General features: G+C 47.5%; 1 protein-coding gene across 1 annotated transcript in view; it reads right to left on the bottom strand.

The window, feature by feature from the left end:
• The window catches only part of LOC141106887 (uncharacterized), a 53,382-nt gene extending 45,688 nt beyond the window's left edge, over positions 1-7,694 (bottom strand). Inside the window, exon 1 of the mRNA XM_073597816.1 lies at positions 7,595-7,694. The gene's annotated coding sequence lies outside the window, so the exon portion shown is untranslated. The remainder of the gene's footprint in view (positions 1-7,594) is intronic.
• Between the last annotated feature and the right edge of the window lie 11,246 nt (positions 7,695-18,940).

Raw genomic sequence — 18,940 nt, forward strand, 5'->3', positions numbered from 1 at the left:
GGCTCCACCTACAGCCACAAAAGTGTCCCACATTTTTTTTTTACAATGTTGGCAACTGTGTACTTGTAGATGAGAGTGCCAGATAGGCCCGGCCACGATGGAAGTGGTTAAATCATATATCAAACACATAACAGGGCAGTCAAAGTGTAATTTGGGGAATTAATAGACTTACAGGCATTTGTGCATCTCGAGGCAAAGTTTGAAGACCTTTCATTTATCTGCATCAGAACTAAAATGGCTTCTGTAACTGAGGTAAAAACTTTATGTTGTTCAATAAGAAACTTTATTAACAAAAGGCAAGACTTCCTGTTTATTTCCTGTGAGGAACTGAACTGCAATTGCAACAGGCAACCACCAGGTGTCCTCAAAATGACAATCCCATAGACCAGAGGTAGGCAACCTTTGAGAGGTGGAGATCTCCTGAACAATATGGAGGAGCTCAAAGATCACCGAGGCGCGCCTTTTTATTTTTTTTTCGGAGTCCCGGTTGTGCGATGCGGGAACCCCTGCGAATCCACTGCGGGTTCCCGCATCGCTAGGGTTGCCACCTTTTCTTCAAGCCAAACCCGAACGCTTTAGCGACGCACAGCAATTTTATTTTTAAGGGGTAACACGGTGGACTCCGGTGTAAAGGGGAACTCTGATGTAAAGGCGTTACTGCTCACCAAACCTCCCAGTTCCCAGCATTCCCCGTAAATGAGGTTCCTTAAAGCCCCTCCTACATCAGAGTCCACAGGGCACCCCTTACCTTAGTGGACTCCCTTGCTTGGAGGCAGGAGAGAGAAGGGAGACTTCAGTTACAGACATTGGATGGTGAGCTCACTCACCTGAGGATGGAGGCTCAGCATCGACACCTTCCATCCACCATGTATCTGAGCTGAGTTGCGGAGCTTCAAACTTCCAGCCCACACATCCCTTTCCTGAGGCACAGAACACCGGGGATTGGAGTATGGGTGGGCAGACAGAGGGGGTAGGGGTGGGAAAGGGAGGGGAGAAGCAGATCAAGCCCTCTCTCCTGTCCGTGTATGGGGGTGGGGCACCGTGTGCACACCTGTGCACTTGATTACTTGGGGAGCCACAGACCATTCTGAATATTATGTCCGGGTTTCAGATGGTCTGAAACCCAGACATGATTCAAGACCGAACCATCGGGTAAATCCCGGGCAGGTGGCAACCCTACGTATCGCACCTGACTCGCAAGGCAGTTCACACCGCCCTATGGCGAACTGCTGGGAGTGTCAATACAATGTATAAACAGAAAAGTCAGTGCTACTACCCATACACCACATAGATAGCAGAGCTCCCAGGTGCTCGATCCACAGTCACTGGCCGAGTAGAGCAATGTGGAAAAAATGATCCGCACTCCGGTTGTTGTTCGTAAAATTTCTTCATTTATTAAATAGCCACAGTGAACAAACGCAGATTAAGTCAGTTGACGGGTTTCAGCCTTTAAGGCCTTAGTCATAACTACATTACAGACATAAAACTTTGAAACAAGTAGTAGCTCTAAAGATCCCAGGCTACACCCATTAATTGTCTTGATTGACTGCAGGCAATTATCCAAAAAAAAAAAAAGAATCAGCTGCAATACATATAGGGTGATCCATGTGTATGCCACTAATTTTCACACACCTTGTGGTGATAATATGCACATGTATGTACACACACGCACACATGTACACACACACACACGTATACACATCTACATACATTCATACACGTATACACATAGGAAAACACACCATAAGATTCAAAAAAACATTAAACAAAAAAAATTTAAAAAATGAAAAAAATTAATTCAGGTATGTGAAAAAAGACCCCAGAGGAGAAAAAGGGAAAAAGGAAAAAACAAGAGAGAGGAGGATCTGGGGAGAGGCATTCTTAACCACATAAGGACCGAGCCTCTTTCTGAGATTTGGTGTTAAAATCAGGTTTTTTTGCTAGAAAATTACACAGAACCCCCAAACATTATACAATTTTTTTTTCTAACACCCTAGAGAATAAAATGGCGGTCATTGCAATACTTTCTGTCGCACCGTATTTGCGCAGCGGTCTTACAAGCGCACTTTTTGTGGAAAAAATTCAATTTTTGAATTAAAAAAATAAGACAACAGTAAAGTTAGCCCAATTTTTTTTTTATATTGTGAAAGATAATGTTACGCCGAGTAAATTGATACCCAACATGTCACGCTTCAAAATTGCGCCCGCTCGTGGAACGGCGACAAACTTTTACCCCTAAAAATCTCCATAGGCGACGTTTAAAAAATTCTACAGGTTGCATGTTTGGAGTTACAGAGGGCTAGAATTATTGCTCTCGCTCTAATGCCCCGTACACACGGTCGGACCTTGATCGGACATTCCGACAACAAAATCCTAGGATTTTTTCCGACGGATGTTGGCTCAAACTTGTCTTGCATACACACGGTCACACAAAGTTGTCGGAAAATCCGATCGTTCTGAACGCGGTGACGTACACGTACGTCGGGACTATAAACGGGGCAGTAGCCAATAGCGTTCATCTCTTTATTTATTCTGAGCATGCGTGGCACTTTGTCCGTCGGATTTGTGTACACACGATCGGAATTTCCGACAACAGATTTTGTTGTCGGAAAATTTTATAGCCTGCTCTCAAACATTGTGTGTCGGAAAATCCGATGGAAAATGTGTGATGGAGCCCACACACGGTCGGAATTTCCGACAACAAGGTCCTATCACACATTTTCCGTCGGAAAATCCGACCGTGTGTACGGGGCATTAGGATCGCGGCGATACCTCACATGTGTGGTTTGAACACCTTTCACGTATGCGTGAAAGGTGTTCACGTATGCGTTCGCTTCTGCACCTGAGGTCGGTGGGACGGGATGCTTAATTTTTTCTTTTCTTATTTATTTTATGTTTTATTTTTTATTTTGACACCATCTTTTTAAAAAAAAAAAATTTGGGTCACTTTTATTCCTATTACATCCCATGAAAAAAAGCATGACAGGATCTCTTAAATATGAGATCTAAGGTCAAAAAGACCTCAAATCTCATGTTTACACTAAAATGAATAAATAAATAGTAATTAGAAAAAAAATAAATAAATAAAATGTCTCCTTTAAGAGCATTGGTCCAATGCTGTGGACCGGAGCGGGAGGCCATCATTCCCTCACTCGGCATCCAGGCAGTGAGGTGAAGTGACAGGACACGCTTGTCTCCGCCGCTACTGACGTCTCCGGTAACCGGCGCGGAGACGACCGGGGTGTGGCGGGAGGGGGGTGGGCACCTCGCCCCCCACCGATAAATGTGATCTTGCAGCGAATCCGCCGCAGAGACCACTTTTTATCTGAAAGAGAAACGCACGCCGTTCCCAAAAATACCGGAATTATTGCAGCTAGCGCTAGAGCTTCCTTTGGGTGGTATTTGATCACCTCTGCAGTTTTTATTTTTTTGCGCTATAAACAAAAAAAAAAGAGCGACAATTTAGAAAAAAAATCCTCATCCAAAAAAATATATAAAAAAACAAATCAGTTTAGGCTGATATATATTCTTCTACATATTTCTGGTAAAAAAAAAAAAAAAAAAATTTCAAGAGGCGTATATTGATTGGTTTGCGCAAAAGTCTACAAAATAAGGGATAGATTTATGGACTTTTATTTTTTTTTTTATTGTTTTTACTAGTAATGGCGGCGATCTGCGATTTTTAGCGGGACTGCGACCTTGCGGCGGACAAAGTCTGACCCCAAATGACACTTTTTGGGGACCAGTGACATTATTACATTGATCAGTGCTAAAAAAAAAAAAAAAAATGCACCGATCAATGTAAAAACAGTAGGGGGCGATCAAGGGGTTAACTGTGTTCCCTCAGCGTGTTTTTCACCTATCAGTGCCACCCAACACACATCTTCTGCTTCAGTGGAAGCTGGAGCTCCGTGCAAGAGCGAGTTTCCTCCCCTGCTCCGCCCAGCCTTCTCCACCTCTGATCTGGACTTCTCGCCCTGCTCTTCCCGTGCTGTCTACTTCCCTTCTTCAGGCTTCTCATAGTGCTCCGCCGCGCTGTATCCTCTGATGTTCCAGACTTCTCGCCCTGCTCTTCCCGTGCTGTCTCCGTCCCTACTTCAGGGTTCTCATAGTGCTCCGCCGCGCTGTATCCTCTCCTGTTCCAGACTTCTCACCCTGCTCTTCCCGTGCTGTCTACTTCCCTTCTTCAGGGTTCTCATAGTGCTCCGCCGCGCTGTATCCTCTCCTGTTCCAGACTTCTCACCCTGCTCTTCCCGTGCTGTCTCCGTCCCTACTTCAGGGTTCTCATAGTGCTCCGCCGCGCTGTATCCTCTCCTGTTCCAGACTTCTCACCCTGCTCTTCCCGTGCTGTCTACTTCCCTTCTTCAGGGTTCTCATAGTGCTCCGCCGCGCTGTATCCTCTCCTGTTCCAGACTTCTCACCCTGCTCTTCCCGTGCTGTCTACTTCCCTTCTTCAGGGTTCTCATAGTGCTCCGCCGCGCTGTATCCTCTCCTGTTCCAGACTTCTCACCCTGCTCTTCCCGTGCTGTCTCCATCCCTGCTCCGGACTTTTAGCCCAGCTCACTCTGCCCACACCACTGGGGAGAAATAATTAGGTCCGCGGTCGGCACTGCAGAGATGCGATCTGCCCGCCACCAGGCTGAGATCGACGGTTAGATCGCGATCGACGGGTTGCCAGACAATCCTATAATAGACAGCACACTGTACATTTAAGAACTACTGCCCCCCCCCCCCCCCATGTGAACACGTTTAGTTTGAACTATTTCGTGTGTTACATTTTCGAGGTCCCGGGACCCTCTTGGCCTGCCGGATGAGAAATTCCCTTTTCTCTGTTGGGTTTGTTTTGTTTCTGAATTGGTTTTGATTAGTTTTAGATCTGCAGACAAGGAATGATAAATATGATCCTTCTTCTGTCTTCTTGATTTGCTCTGAGGCAGTGCTGTGAGGTCAATGTGGGGTCATCATGATGTCCAGGAAGAGGAACTTGCTGACTTTTGGCCGACCGGTGCCTGCTAATCAGAATAATTGCCAGAACTCGGTCTGGAAGCCTCCGATTTCCAGCAGCCTGCTGACTGATAAGAGTGATGTCACTCTCTACAGTAAGAGAGGGAATTGGATTGGATAGCAGGAGGATGCCATTGGTGGAGTAGAAAGCTATAGGGAAGGATTCTGTTCTCATCTCTCCAATGCCAGCCCAGTGTGGGTAGGAGGAGGACAGCAGGGGGGTGAGGGGTTTGTTCTTGATTGCCAAGTAGGGGTGCAACTGATCAAAAAACTCACGGTTCGGATCGTTCCTCGGATCAGGAGTCACGGTTCGGATCATTTTCGGATCAACAAAAAAAAAATCTCCCCCCACTGTAATATCCACAATCTCCCTATTGGCAGGGTGTGGAAGAGTATTGGCAGGGTATTGGCGGGTGTATTGGCAGGGTATTGTCAGGGCATTGCAGCAGGGTATTAGCCACATGTCCCCCACTGTAATATAGCCACATGTCCCCCACTGTAATATAGCCACATGTCCCCCACTGTAATATAGCCACATGTCCCGCACTGTAATATAGCCACATGTCCCGCACTGTAATATAGCCACATGTCCCCCACTGTAATATAGCCACATGTCCCCCACTGTAATATAGCCACATGTCCCCCACTGTAATATAGCCACATGTCCCCCACTGTAATATAGCCACATGTCCCGCACTGTAATATAGCCACATGTCCCGCACTGTAATATAGCCACATGTCCCCCACTGTAATATAGCCACATGTCCCCCACTGTAATATAGCCACATGTCCCGCACTGTAATATAGCCAGTCCACATGATGATGTCCCCCCACTGCAATATAGCCAGTCCACATGTCCCCAATGTAATATCCACACAGACTTCCCACTATATACATAGTGCTGTTAGTCATACCTTGGTAAAGAGAAGCCGCCAAACCCACGAGTTGGGGGCGGGGTGATGACGTCAGCACGATGCTCAGCGCCGCCGGGTGTACCAAGATGGCCGCGGCTCCGGAGCTAGGCCGAAGCCGCTGCCTTTCCTAAAACCCGAGGCCGCGGAGCGCTCCGCGGAGTGCGGGTGTGCCGATCCGAACAGGTTGGCCCGTTCGGATCACGGACCGGTGACGATCCGTTGCACCCCTATTGCCAAGTATACTGTAGTATCCAGGACCTTGTACAGAGTGGCGGTGGGTTCCTGGAGTTTGGAATTCCAGGACCGGGCACTGTCAGACCCTTCTTCATGAGAAGGTATTGGACTGCCTCTCCCAGATGCATAGCTCCATCGAGCAAACAGACATCACCTGACTATAAGTGCCCACCAAGGGGTGAAGGAATTCCCTTCTATATTCCACTTGGTATCCTAGAACACTTTATTTGACCACTGAGATGGTAAGAAGGTGAAGGCTGCCTTCATTGCACAGCAGGATTTCCGTAAGGAGGTCAGAAATGTAAGTGCAGGTGGGAGGACCACCATAAACCATGCCCCCCCCCCCTACTTTGGCATCTCCCTGAGCCCTGCAGCCTCCTCTTCACTTAGATCCCTGCTGTGCACCAACCCTATCAAGGGACCAGAGTCCAAGTCACAACACCCCCCTTAGCATCTTTAAGCACCATATAACCCCACACTACTCCCTTGTGGGCCCCAAAGTCCTTAGCAAAGTTCTCCCAGATGCATGGCTCCATGGAGCAAACAAACATCACCTGACTATGAGTGCCCACCAAGGGGTGAAGGAAATCCCTTCTATATTCCACTTGGTATCCTAGAACACTTTATTTGACCACTGAGATGGTAAGAAGGTGAAGGCTGTCATAACTGCATGGCAGGATTTCTGAAAGGAGGTCTGAAATGTAAGTGCAGGTGGGAGGACCATCATAAACCATGGCCCCCCCTCCCTACTTTGGAGTCTCCCTGAGCCCTGCAGCCTCCTCTTCACTTAGATCCCTGCTGTGCACCAACCCTATCAAGGGCCCAGAGTCCAAGTCCAAGCTACAACACCACCCTTAGCATCTTTTAACACCATATAACCCCACACTACTCCCTCATGGGCCCCAAAGTCCTTCAGCCTCAGTACCCTTCTCGGAGGCCCTTCTGCTCCTTCACTTCCCTCAGAACCCTAAGTATTTTCCTCCCTTGACACCAATGATGGAACATATTCTTCATGGCAGGCTGGGGAATGTTTTCTTCCTCCTGACCACCAATGTACGGGGCTCTATGCTCCATACCCCTGACCCCGACACTCCATCATTGTGTTGGCTGCATATCGTAATGGTTGCCCATTGGCTGCCTGTGTAGTGTAATCATTGCCCTTTGTAGGCCATATATGGTCAGGAGGGTCATTTCCTTGTTTATTGTCAGTGCTGTTTGTTTAGAGGACCATATTACTGGAATTTATCTCCAAAATGAAAAGAATGTTCCGGCCCGGTAAGTGGGGAAATTTTCGGGCCCTGAAGGGGTTAATCTAGGTTTCCACACTATATATGTGTGAATCATCATCTGCTGAGGATAAAAGACATCACAGTGACCGTGGAGGAAGAGGACAGACATGATGGGGGGCTACTGGGTGTAAATAGAAAATAAGATCTTATTACCTCCTCTTCTGCCAGCTCCACCAACGTCTCCTCTCTACTTCTTCCCGACTCACCTCTAACCTGGAACTTCCTTTCTGTACTCCTACATCACTTCCTGTCTGTACCTGACATCACTTCCTTTTGGAGACTTCCTGTCTAGGTAGAAGTGAGATCACCACCTTGTGGAGCTCAGAGGAACTGCAGCCCTGAGAAACAATTCTAATGCCCCGTACACACGGTCGGACTTTGTTCGGACATTCTGACAACAAAATCCTAGGATTTTTTCCGACGGATGTTGGCTCAAACTTGTCTTGCATACACACGGTCACACAAAGTTGTCGGAAAATCCGATCGTTCTAAACGGGTGACGTAAAACACGTACGTCGGGACTATAAACGGGGCAGTGGCCAATAGCTTTCATCTCTTTATTTATTCTGAGCATGCGTGGCACTTTGTCCGTCGGATTTGTGTACGCACAATCGGAATTTCCGACAATGGATTTTGTTGTCGGAAAATTTTATATCCTGCTCTCAAACTTTGTGTGTCGGAAAATCCGATGGAAAATGTCCGATGGAGCCCACACACGGTCGGAATTTCCGACAACGCGCTCCGATCGGACATTTTCCATCGGAAAATCCGACCGTGTGTACGGAGCATTAGTGTGAACAGGGGTTTGTGCTGTCATCTCCACTCCCACCAAGGGAGATAGAACTATACAGGTGCTTCTCATAAAATTAGAATATCATCAAAAAGGTAATTCATTTCAGTAATTCAATTCAAAAAGTAAAACTCATATATGTTATATACATAGTTACATAGTAGGTGAGGTTGAAAAAAGACACAAGTCCATCAAGTCCAACCTATGTGTGTGATTATATGTCAGTATTACATTGTATATCCCTGTATGCATAGGTGCCCACATTGTAAAAAAAAATTTAGGGACACTTTTTTGGCTGTAGGCAGAGTCTTATTATAATTAGGGGGCAGGGCATGCGTTTGTAGGTGTGAAACGGAGGGTAAGTAAAAATGCGGCACACTCCGCGCGCCGCGGTGATAAATGGGCGTGGTGTACGCAAAATAGTGGGTGTGTCTTAAATGGGCGTGGTTCAAAGGGGGTGTGGTTATGAGTCTGAGATGAATAAGGATGAAGAGGGAAAGGGGGGGAGAGGGATGGAGGGACAGCAGCCCCAGATCCTACACAACAATAGAAATATGTGTATTCCAGAAAGTTTAACAATCAGCAGATAAAGATACTCCCAACACCTGGTGTTAGCACTTCAATCATCCCGGCACCATGGTTGTTATGGTGTCAGGATGATTGAAGTGCATTATTTCTATTATTACATTGTAATATTAAATTAAATCATTCAACTCACCATAATGCCGAATCAGTGGGATCCCTGAGCGTGTCACCTGCCACGTCGCCTGCCACCAGCCATCCGTTCATGCATCAGGTGCCTCCAGCAGAGTCCCCCCTTGCATCAGGTGTGTCAGCAGAGTCCGTCCTTGCATCAGGTGCCCCCAGTGGAGCCCCTCTTACATTAGATATCCCCAGCGGAGCCCCCCTTACATCAGATGTCCCCAGCAGGGCCCCCCTTACATCAGATGTCCCCAGCGGAGCCCCCCTTACATCAGGTGTCCCCAGCAGAGCCCCCCCTTACATCAGGTGTCCCCAGCGGAGCCCCCCTTACATCAGATGTCCCCAGCGGAGCCCCCTTACATCAGGTGTCCCCAGCGGAGCCCCCCTTACATCAGGTGTCCCCAGCGGAGCCCCCCTTACATCAGGTGTCCCCAGTGGTGCTCCCCTTACATCAGGTGTCCCCAGCAGAGCCCCCCCTTACATCAGGTGTCCCCAGCGGAGCCCCCCCTTACATCAGATGTCCCCAGCGGAGCCCCCTTAAATCAGGTGTCCCAGCGGAGCCCCCTTACATCCATCAGGTGTCCCCAGCGGAGCCCCCCTTACATCAGGTGTCACCAGTGGAGCCCCCTTAAATCAATAGTTACCAGCGGAGCCCCCCCTTACATCAGATGTCCCCAGCGGAGCCCCCCATTACATCAGGTGTCCCCAGCAGTGCCCTCCATTACATCAGGTGTCCCCAGCAGTTGCCCCACTTACATCAGGTGTCCCCAGCGGTGCCCACCTTACATCAGATGTCCCCAACAGAGCCCCCCCTTACTTCAGGTGTTCCCAGCGGAGCCCCCCCTTACATCAGATGTCCCCAGCGGTGCCCCCCTTACATCAGGTGTCACCAGCAGAGCCCCCCCCTTACATCAGATGTCCCCAGCGGTGCCCCCTTACATCAGGTGTCACCAGCAGAGCCCCCCCTTACATCAGGTGTCCCCAGCAGTGCCCCCCTTACATCAGGTGTCCCCGGCAGAGCCCCCCTTACATCAGATGTCCCCAGCGGTGTCCCCCTTACATCAGGTGTCCCCAGCGGAGCCCCCCTTACATCAGGTGTCCCCAGCGGGGCCCCCCTTACATCAGGTGTCACTAGCAGAGCCCCCCCTTACATCAGGTGTCCCCAGCAGAGCCCCCCCTTACATCAGATGTCCCCAGCGGTGCCCCCTTACATCAGGTGTCCCCAGCGGAGCCCCCCCTTACATCAGGTGTCAATAGCAGAGCCCCCCTTACATCAGGTGTCCCCAGCGGCGCCCCCCTTACATAAGGTTTCCTAGTAGGTCTCCGCTGGCCGCGTGGTTATAGAACCCCCGCCCCTTTCCATAACAGGTCAGAGCGGGGCGGGGGGGGGGTAGGCGGGGCAGAGGGTGGGCGGCGACACAGGAGCTCCGGGAAATCGGGGAAATAGTCTAAATCCCGGAAATGTCCCGGGGAAATTCGGAACAGTTGGTAAGTATGCTGTATGTTGTGGTCATTCAGGTGCTTATCTAATAGTTTCTTGAAACTATCGATGATCCCCGCTGAGACCACCGCCTGTGGAAGGCAATTCCACATCCTTGCCGCTCTTACAGTAAAGAACCCTCTACGTAGTTTAAGGTTTAATCTCTTTTCTTCTAATTTTAATGAGTGACCACGTGTCTTGTTAAACTCTCTTCTACAAAAAAGTTTTATTCCTATTGTGGGGTCACCAGTACCGTATTTGTATATTGAAATCATATCCCCTCTCAAGCGTCTCTTCTCCAGAGAGAATAAGTTCAGTGCTCGCAACCTTTCCTCATAACTAATATCCTCCAGACCCTTTATTAGCTTTGTTGCCCTTCTTTGTACTCGCTCCATTTCCAGTACATCCTTCCTGAGGACTGGTGCCCAGAATTGGACAGCATACTCCAGGTGCAGCCGGACCAGAGTCTTGTAGAGCAGGAGAATTATCATTTTATCTCTGGAGTTGATCCCCTTTTTAATGCATGCCAATATTCTGTTTGCTTTGTTAGCAGCAGCTTGGCATTACATGCCATTGCTGAGCCTATCATCTACTAGGACCCCCAGGTCCTTTTCCAGCCTAGATTTCCCTAGAGGTTCTCCCCCCAGTGTATAGATTGCATTCATATTTTTGCCACCCAAGTGCATTATTTTACATTTTTCTACATTGAACCTCATTTGCCATGTAGTTGCCCACCCCATTAATTTGTTCAGATCTTCTTGCAAGGTTTCCACATCCTGCGGAGAAGTTATTGCCCTTCTTAGTTTAGTATCGTCTGCAAATACAGAGATTGAACTGTTTATCCCATCCTCCTGGTCGTTTATGAACAAATTAAATAGGATTGGTCCCAGTACAGAACCCTGGGGGACCCCACTACCCACCCCTGACCATTCCGAGTACTCCCCATTTATCACCACCCTCTGAACTCGCCCTTGTAGCCAGTTTTCAATCCATGTACTCACCCTATGGTCCATGCCAACAGACCTTATTTTGTACAGTAAACATTTATACGGAACTGTGTCAAATGCTTTTGCAAAATCCAGATACGCCACGTCTACATGCCTTCCTTTATCTAGATGTCAACTCACCTCCTCATAGAAGGTTAGTAGATTGGTTTGGCAAGAACGATTCTTCATGAATCCATGCTGATTACTGCTAATGAGACCGTTCTCATTACTAAAATCTTGTATATAATCCCCTATCATCCCCATCCCCCAAGAGTTTACATACTATTGATGTTAGGCTAACTGGTCTATAATTCCCAGGGATGTATTTTGGGCCCTTTTTAAATATTGGTGCTACATTGGCTTTTCTCCAATCAGCTGGTACCATTCCAGTCAGTAGACTGTCTGTAAAAATTAGGAACAACGGTCTGGCAATCACTTGACTGAGTTCCCTAAATCCCCTCTAGTGCAAGCCATCTGGTCTCGGTGATTTTTTAATGTTAAGCTTCCGAAGTCTAATTTTAATTCTGTCCTCTGTTAACCATGGAGGTGCTTCCTGTGATGTGTCCTGAGGATAAACACTGCAGTTTTGGTTACTGAAGCCCCCCGATTCCCTCGTGAAGACTTAGGAGAAGAATAAATTCAATACCTTCACCATCTCCCCATGCTTTGTAACCAGATGTCCTTCCTCATTCTTTATGGGGCCAATATGGTCTGTCCTCCCTTTTTTACTGTTTACATACTTTAAGAATTTCTTGGGATTTTTTTTGCTCTCCCCCGCTATGTGTCTTTCATGTTCTATCTTAGCCGTCCTTACTGCACCCTTACATTTTTTGTTGCATTCCATATAAAGTCTGAATGCTGATGATGATCCCTCAACCTTGTATTTTTTGAAGGCCTTCTCCTTTGCTTTTATATGCATTTTTACATTGGAGTTAAGCCATCCAGGACTTTTGTTCGCTCTTTTAAATTTATTACCCAATGGGATGCATTGGCTAATGCCCTTATTTAATATGCTCTTAAAGCAAACCCATCTCTCCTCTGTGTTCTTTGTTCCTAAGATTTTATCCCAATTTATGCCTTCTAGCAAGGTTCATAGTTTAGGGAAGTTGGCTCTTTTGAAATTCAGTGTCTTTGTATTCCCTTTATGGTTCCTATTTGTGTGATTTATACTGAAACTAATTGACCTGTGATTGCTGTTACCTAAATTGCCCCGTATTTCCACATCCGTGACCTGGTCTGTATTGTTGGTAATCGGTAGATCCAGTAATGCTTTATTTCTAGTTGGTGCGTCTACCATCTGACCCATAAAATTGTCCTGCGAGACATTAAGGAACTGGCGAGCCTTAGATGAATGCCAGTCTATGTCTGGATAATTAAAATCCCCCATTATGATAACACTTCCCATCCTTGCTGCTAATCCAAATTGTGATAGGAGATCTGTCTCCACTTCCTCCCTCAGGTTAGGGGGCCTATAGCATACTTCCAGTATTATTTTCCCCTTAACTTCATGCCTTTGGAGCTCTACCCATAACAATTCCACCTCCTCCCTAGCTCCCTCAGTGATCGGAGGAGGATGCCTCGTTGATACTATGCTGTTGGACTGATTATACAGGTCTGGTTAATTTTTGGACCCCAGCCCGTGCACAAACGCCGCGCCAAATCTTAGGCGCGGCGGTTTTCAGCACCCATTGGGATTGCATTATATGCACCAGTCATTACAATTTTACTCTACATGGTCCGCGATCTGGCTCTCTTTGTATGCACATGGCCTGGGAGACCGTTGTGAAGCTGATTTTATGCCTTGGATACTTCTATAGCACATGTATTTTGGAAATGGTAACTCTCACTTAATGAACCCTGATGAAGGATTCCCCAAAACGCGTCGGTTCAGTGAGACTTATTACATTTCCACTTTTGGTTTTCCTCTCAATGTGATGCACTTGTGTCCAAATTACATGTCCTTGCTTTTTGATGTATCCCATTGTATATATTGTTTGTGTTTGATTTGTATTTTTGTATATATTTTTTGTTGTACTTTTGAATTTTGTAATAAAATTATATATTTTTTACTTACATTGCCTCATTGATGGTAGTGCCTCAAAAGTCCCGCTCTAGGGGAATGTTTTGGTCTTTTTAGCTCCCTCAGTGATGTCATCTCTCACATTCACTTGTACATTATTCTTGATATATAGGCATACCCCTCCCCCTTTTTTACCCTCTCTATGCTTGCGATAAAGGTTATACTCTTGAATGTTTGCCAGCCAATCATGAGAGCTGTTGAACCAGGTCTCTGAAATTCCCACAAAATACAAATCCTCCTCGTATAACAGTATCTCTAGTTCACCCATCTTGTCCGCCATGCTCCTGGCATTGGTGAACATGCCACGTAGTTTAGACCGGTCGCATATTATCCTCGTATTGGGTGTTCCGAGATTGCAACTAGGACTTGCTACTATACTTACCTCAGGTTTTTGTGCTTTGGTCAACCTACCACTAATGCTCCCAATACTACCCTCTGGAATATGTTCCGCGCTGACTATCTCTACCTCTGGACCCTCCCCCCCATCACCTAGTTTAAAAACCCCTCTAACTTTTTGGCCATCTTCATTCCCAACAGATCTGCACCCTCCTCATTTAGGTGCAGTCTGTCCCTTCTATAGTACCGGTTATTGACTGAAAAGTCGGCCCAGTCCTCCAGGAACCCAAATTCTCCTTACTACACCAGCTCTTCAGCCACTTGTTTACTTCCCTAATCTCCCTCTGCCTTTCTGGTGTGGCTTGATGTACCAGTAGTATTCCTGAGAATACTACCTTGGAGGTCCTTTTCCTCAATTTAGCTCCTAAGTCCCTAAAATCGTTCTTTAGGACACTCCATCTGCCTCTGACTTTGTCATTGGTGCCAACGTGCACCATGACAGCCGGGTCTTCCCCAGCCCCTCCCAGTAATCTGTCCACAAGATCCGTGATGTGCCGAACCCGAGCGCCCGGTAGACAACATACTGTTCGGCGCTTCAGGTCTTACAGATTGCCCTCTCTGTCCTTCTAAGAATTGAGTCCCCTACCACCAGAATCTCTTTCCTTTCCCTCCCCCCCCCCACTCTCACTGGAGGAGTTCTTCCCCTGGCAACTAGGAGAGTCCCTCAGCTCCAGCAATGCTGGTCCCTGACTGGTTTCACCAATGACACTCAATGGAGCGTACTTATTGGGATGCTCCAGCCCTGGATCGGCCTCCCTGGCACTTCCACCTCTACCCTTCCTGACTGTCACCCATCTACTCTTTGCCAGTGCCTGCACCTCTTTGTCTCCACCCGCCTTTGTGCTGGCCCCTGCTGGCACCTGCCGTGTACGTTCCTGGCTCTCCTTTAGTATGGAGGGACTTCTCAGTGCTGACAGTTGCTTCCCCAGATTCAGAACCTGGGCTTCCAGGGAAACAATGCGCTTACATTTTGCACAGCAGTATTCACCCTCGATCGGATGATCAAGGAACGTATACATGCCGCAAGATGTACAAAGAGTCGCCTCTCCACACCCGCCGGGCATCGTACCTATTAAATTTATTGAGGATTGGGGATTATATCTTGTCCAAATTACCTAACAACTAGCTTCCTGACACTAATTCTCAAGACAAGTACACAGGTACTCAACAAGATAATACACAGGTACTCGCAGACCTATGTACATTCGCAGAACTACGTGCACTCGCAGACCTACGTGCACTTGCAGACTACTCACAGAACTACGTGCACTCGCAGAGCTACGTGCACTCGCAGACCTATGTGCACTCGCAGACCTACGTGCACTCGCAGACAACTCGCAGACCTACGTGCACTCGCAGACCACTCACAGACCTACGTGCACTTGCAGACCACTCGCAGACCTACGTGCACTCGCAGAACTACGTGCACTTGCAGACCTACATGCACTCATAGACCACTCACAGACCTACGTGCACTCACAAACCTACGTGTACTCGCAGACCACTCGCAGACCTACGTGCACTCGCAGACCTACATGCACCCGCAGACCTACGTGCACTCACAGACCTACATGCACTCGCAGACCTACGTGCACCCGTAGACCTACGTGCACTCACAGACCACTCGCAGACCTATGTGCACTCGCAGACCTACGTGCACCCGTAGACCTACATGCACTCACAGATCTACTTGTACTCACAGACCTACGTGCAGTCGGTGACCTACGTGCACTCGCAGACCACTCGCAGACCTACGTGCATTCGCAGACCTACGTGCGCTTGCAAACCTACGTGCACTCACAGACCACTCGCAGACCTACGTGCACTCGCAGACCTACGTGCGCTCGCAGACCTACGTGCATTTGCAGACCTACATGCACTCGCAGACCTATGTACACTCGCAGACCTACGTGCACTCGCAGACCACTCGCAGACCTACGTGCACTCGCAGACCTACGTGCACTCGCAGACCACTCGCAGACCTACGTGCATTCGCAGACCTACGTGCATTTGCAGACCACTCACAGACCTACGTGCACTCGCAGACCTATGTGCACTCGCAGACCTATGTGCACTAGCAGACCACTCGCAGACCTACGTGCACTCGCAGGCCATCATCATTGACTGTGGAAACTTCATGCTGGACCTCATGCAACTTGGATCCTCTCCACTCTTCCTCCACACTCTGGGAAATTGATTTCCAAGTAAAATGCAAAATTTTCCACAGTCCGTGATGATTTGGGGAGCCATGTCATCTGCTGGTGTTGGTCTACTGTGTTTTATCAAGTCCAAAGTCAGCGCAGCCCTCTACAAGGAAAATCTAGAGCACTTCATGCTTCCATCTGCTGACCAGCTTTATGGAGATGCTGATTTCATTTTCCAGCAGGATTTGGCACCTGCCCACAATGCCGAAAGTACCAATACCTTGTTTAATGATCATGGTATTACTGTGCTTGATTGGCCAGCAAAGTTGCCTGACCTAAACCCAATAGAGAATCTGTGGGCTATTATCAAGAGGAAGATGAGAGACACCAGACCCAACAATGCAGACGAGCTGAAGGCTGCTATCAATGCAACCTGGGCTTCCATAACACCTCAGCAGTGCCACAGGCTGATCACCTCCATGCCATGCTGCAGTGGTGCAGTAATTTATGCAAAAGTAGCCCCGACCAAGTATTGAGTGCATACTATACTGTACATGGACATACTTTTCAGCAAGCCAATATTTCTGTATTAAAAATCCTTTTTTATATTTCCCTTATGTAATATTCTAATTTTTTGAGATACTGAATTATGGATTTTCACTAGCTGTAAGCCCAAATCATCAAAATTAAAAGAAATAAATGCTTGAAATAGATCACCCTGTGTGTAATGCATTGTCAGATCACCTGTATCCAGGTGACAGATGCACCCCGTTGGGGTCAGGAGTGCACCACTATGATAGTGGACCCTAAGGCTGACTGCTGCAGATGGGTCTCCCAGGGTCTCCCAGCTCATGCTCACGGTAGGCTACAGGAGGATGGAGAGGAAACAGCAGCCCAGGACAGCAAGGAATAGTAAGGAGGTAGCCAAATGTCGGGGCGACTAGCAGACAAGGATAACAGAGAACACGCCAAAAGTCAGGGTCACAGGCAAACAGGGATAATCGAGAACACGCCAAAGGTCAGGGTCACAGGCAGACAGGGATAGTCGGGAACACGCCAAGATCAGTAACAGAGACAAACTTAGAGCACACGGCAAACAGGAAGCCAAACACACAATATTGCACGGCAAGGCAGGCTTGGAGAATACGGTGTTAAATAGTGGTTCCTGTTGAGGCTAGGGTGGAGCCATACTGAGGGAAGATTACTTAAGCATGCAGGTGTGAGAGTACAAGCCTCAAGGCTGATACACAGACCAGGTAAGAGATAGACAGGAAAATATTTACATTACTGAAATAAATAAACTTTTTGATGATATTCTATTTTTATGAGATGCACCTGTATGACTGCCTAGTCCAGCCTTTCTCAACCAGGCTTCCTCCAAAGGTTTCTAGAAATTCTTTGAGAAATTAAGAGTTTCTGTTTCTCAGTGGGGATGAGCTCCGGGTTTGGGTTGACCATAAGTTAGACTCAAATCCAAACTGTTCACAGTTCTTCAAATGGGCAAACTAAATGGTCATATTTGGCCAGTGCAGCCACTCACCACACTACAGGGTCATCAAGAGAGGTTCACCACCACTACTAAATGGCAACTTCCTGTCCACCCGCTGGTTTGTTTCACATGGTAAAAAAGCCGGTGGGATTCTCAGGTGACATTATGTACCACAAATGGTCATGACTGTGTTTGGTCAATGACATCTGCCATAATTACCTGCTGGTTTGTACACATTCAGCAGCCAACCTGGGAGCTTTCATTTGAGATGAGAGTGCAATGGGAAAGGATCATTATGGCATGGGCCGTCATGTTTCTGGCGTCAAGGGGACATTCATCATGCCTAGTCCAGCATTTCTCAGCCAGAGTTCCTCCAAAGGTTTCTAAGGGTTCCATGAGAAATGAGAAAAACAATTTCAGTCTCCCAGTAACAACTGGCTTCAAAGATCTGTAAAGGGGGCAGCCTTCCCACCGATGATGATGTAAGAATATCCTTCCCATGCTGACCATTGATATAAGGAGGTCCTTCTCCAGTTGGTCATCAATGTAAGGGAACACTACACTGACCACTGATATAAGGAGGTCCTTCTCCCGTTGGTCACCAATGTAAGGAACCACTAAGGCTGGGTTCACACTATCTGCAGAGTGGCAGGGGGCAGGGGGTCCGGAGTGTCCCCATTCACTGTTTCAGGAGTTAGGTCCAAATTTTTGCCCGAATTTGGACCTGAAACGAATTCAAATATGCACAGGACCCTTCTGCAGTGCGATCCGTGGCCACCCGGAGATGTGTGAATCAGCTCCATTGAGAGACGGTCACACTCTCCTGTCATGTGAATTGGATGTGGGGAAACCCACATCTAATTCACATTAGTGTGAATCCAGCCTAAACTGACCACTGATATAAAGAGGTCCTTCTCCTGTTGGTCACCAATGTAAAAGACGACTACCCTAAACATTGATATAAGGGGGGTCCTTCACCTGTTGGTCACCAATGTAAAAGACGACTACCCTAAACATTGATATAAGGGGGGTCCTTCACCTGTTGGTCACCAATGTAAGGGACCACTACACTGACCACTGATAAAAGGAGGTCCTTCTTCCATTGGTCACCAATGTAAAAGACCACTACACTGGCCACTGATTTAAGGAGGTCCTTCTCCCATTGATCACCAATGTAAGGGGCCAGTACACTGACCACTGATATAAGGAGGTCCTTCTTCTGTTTGTCACCAATCTAAGGGGCCATTAGACATGAGTTTAGTTGTTAGAGAGTAGGAATGAGCTGAAGGTTCAAACCAAACTTTGACGGTTCCAAAAATCCAAACATCACATATAGAATTAGTATTTCTAGCACTTATATATGTCATAGCTTACCGTTCTCACTGGTTTCTAAGCAGCAGGTAGCAGTGGGTACTTGTACAAGGCATGTCCC

The sequence above is a fragment of the Aquarana catesbeiana genome, linkage group LG08, assembly GCF_042186555.1.
Source record: "Aquarana catesbeiana isolate 2022-GZ linkage group LG08, ASM4218655v1, whole genome shotgun sequence".
In the NCBI taxonomy this organism is placed as follows: domain Eukaryota; kingdom Metazoa; phylum Chordata; class Amphibia; order Anura; family Ranidae; genus Aquarana; species Aquarana catesbeiana.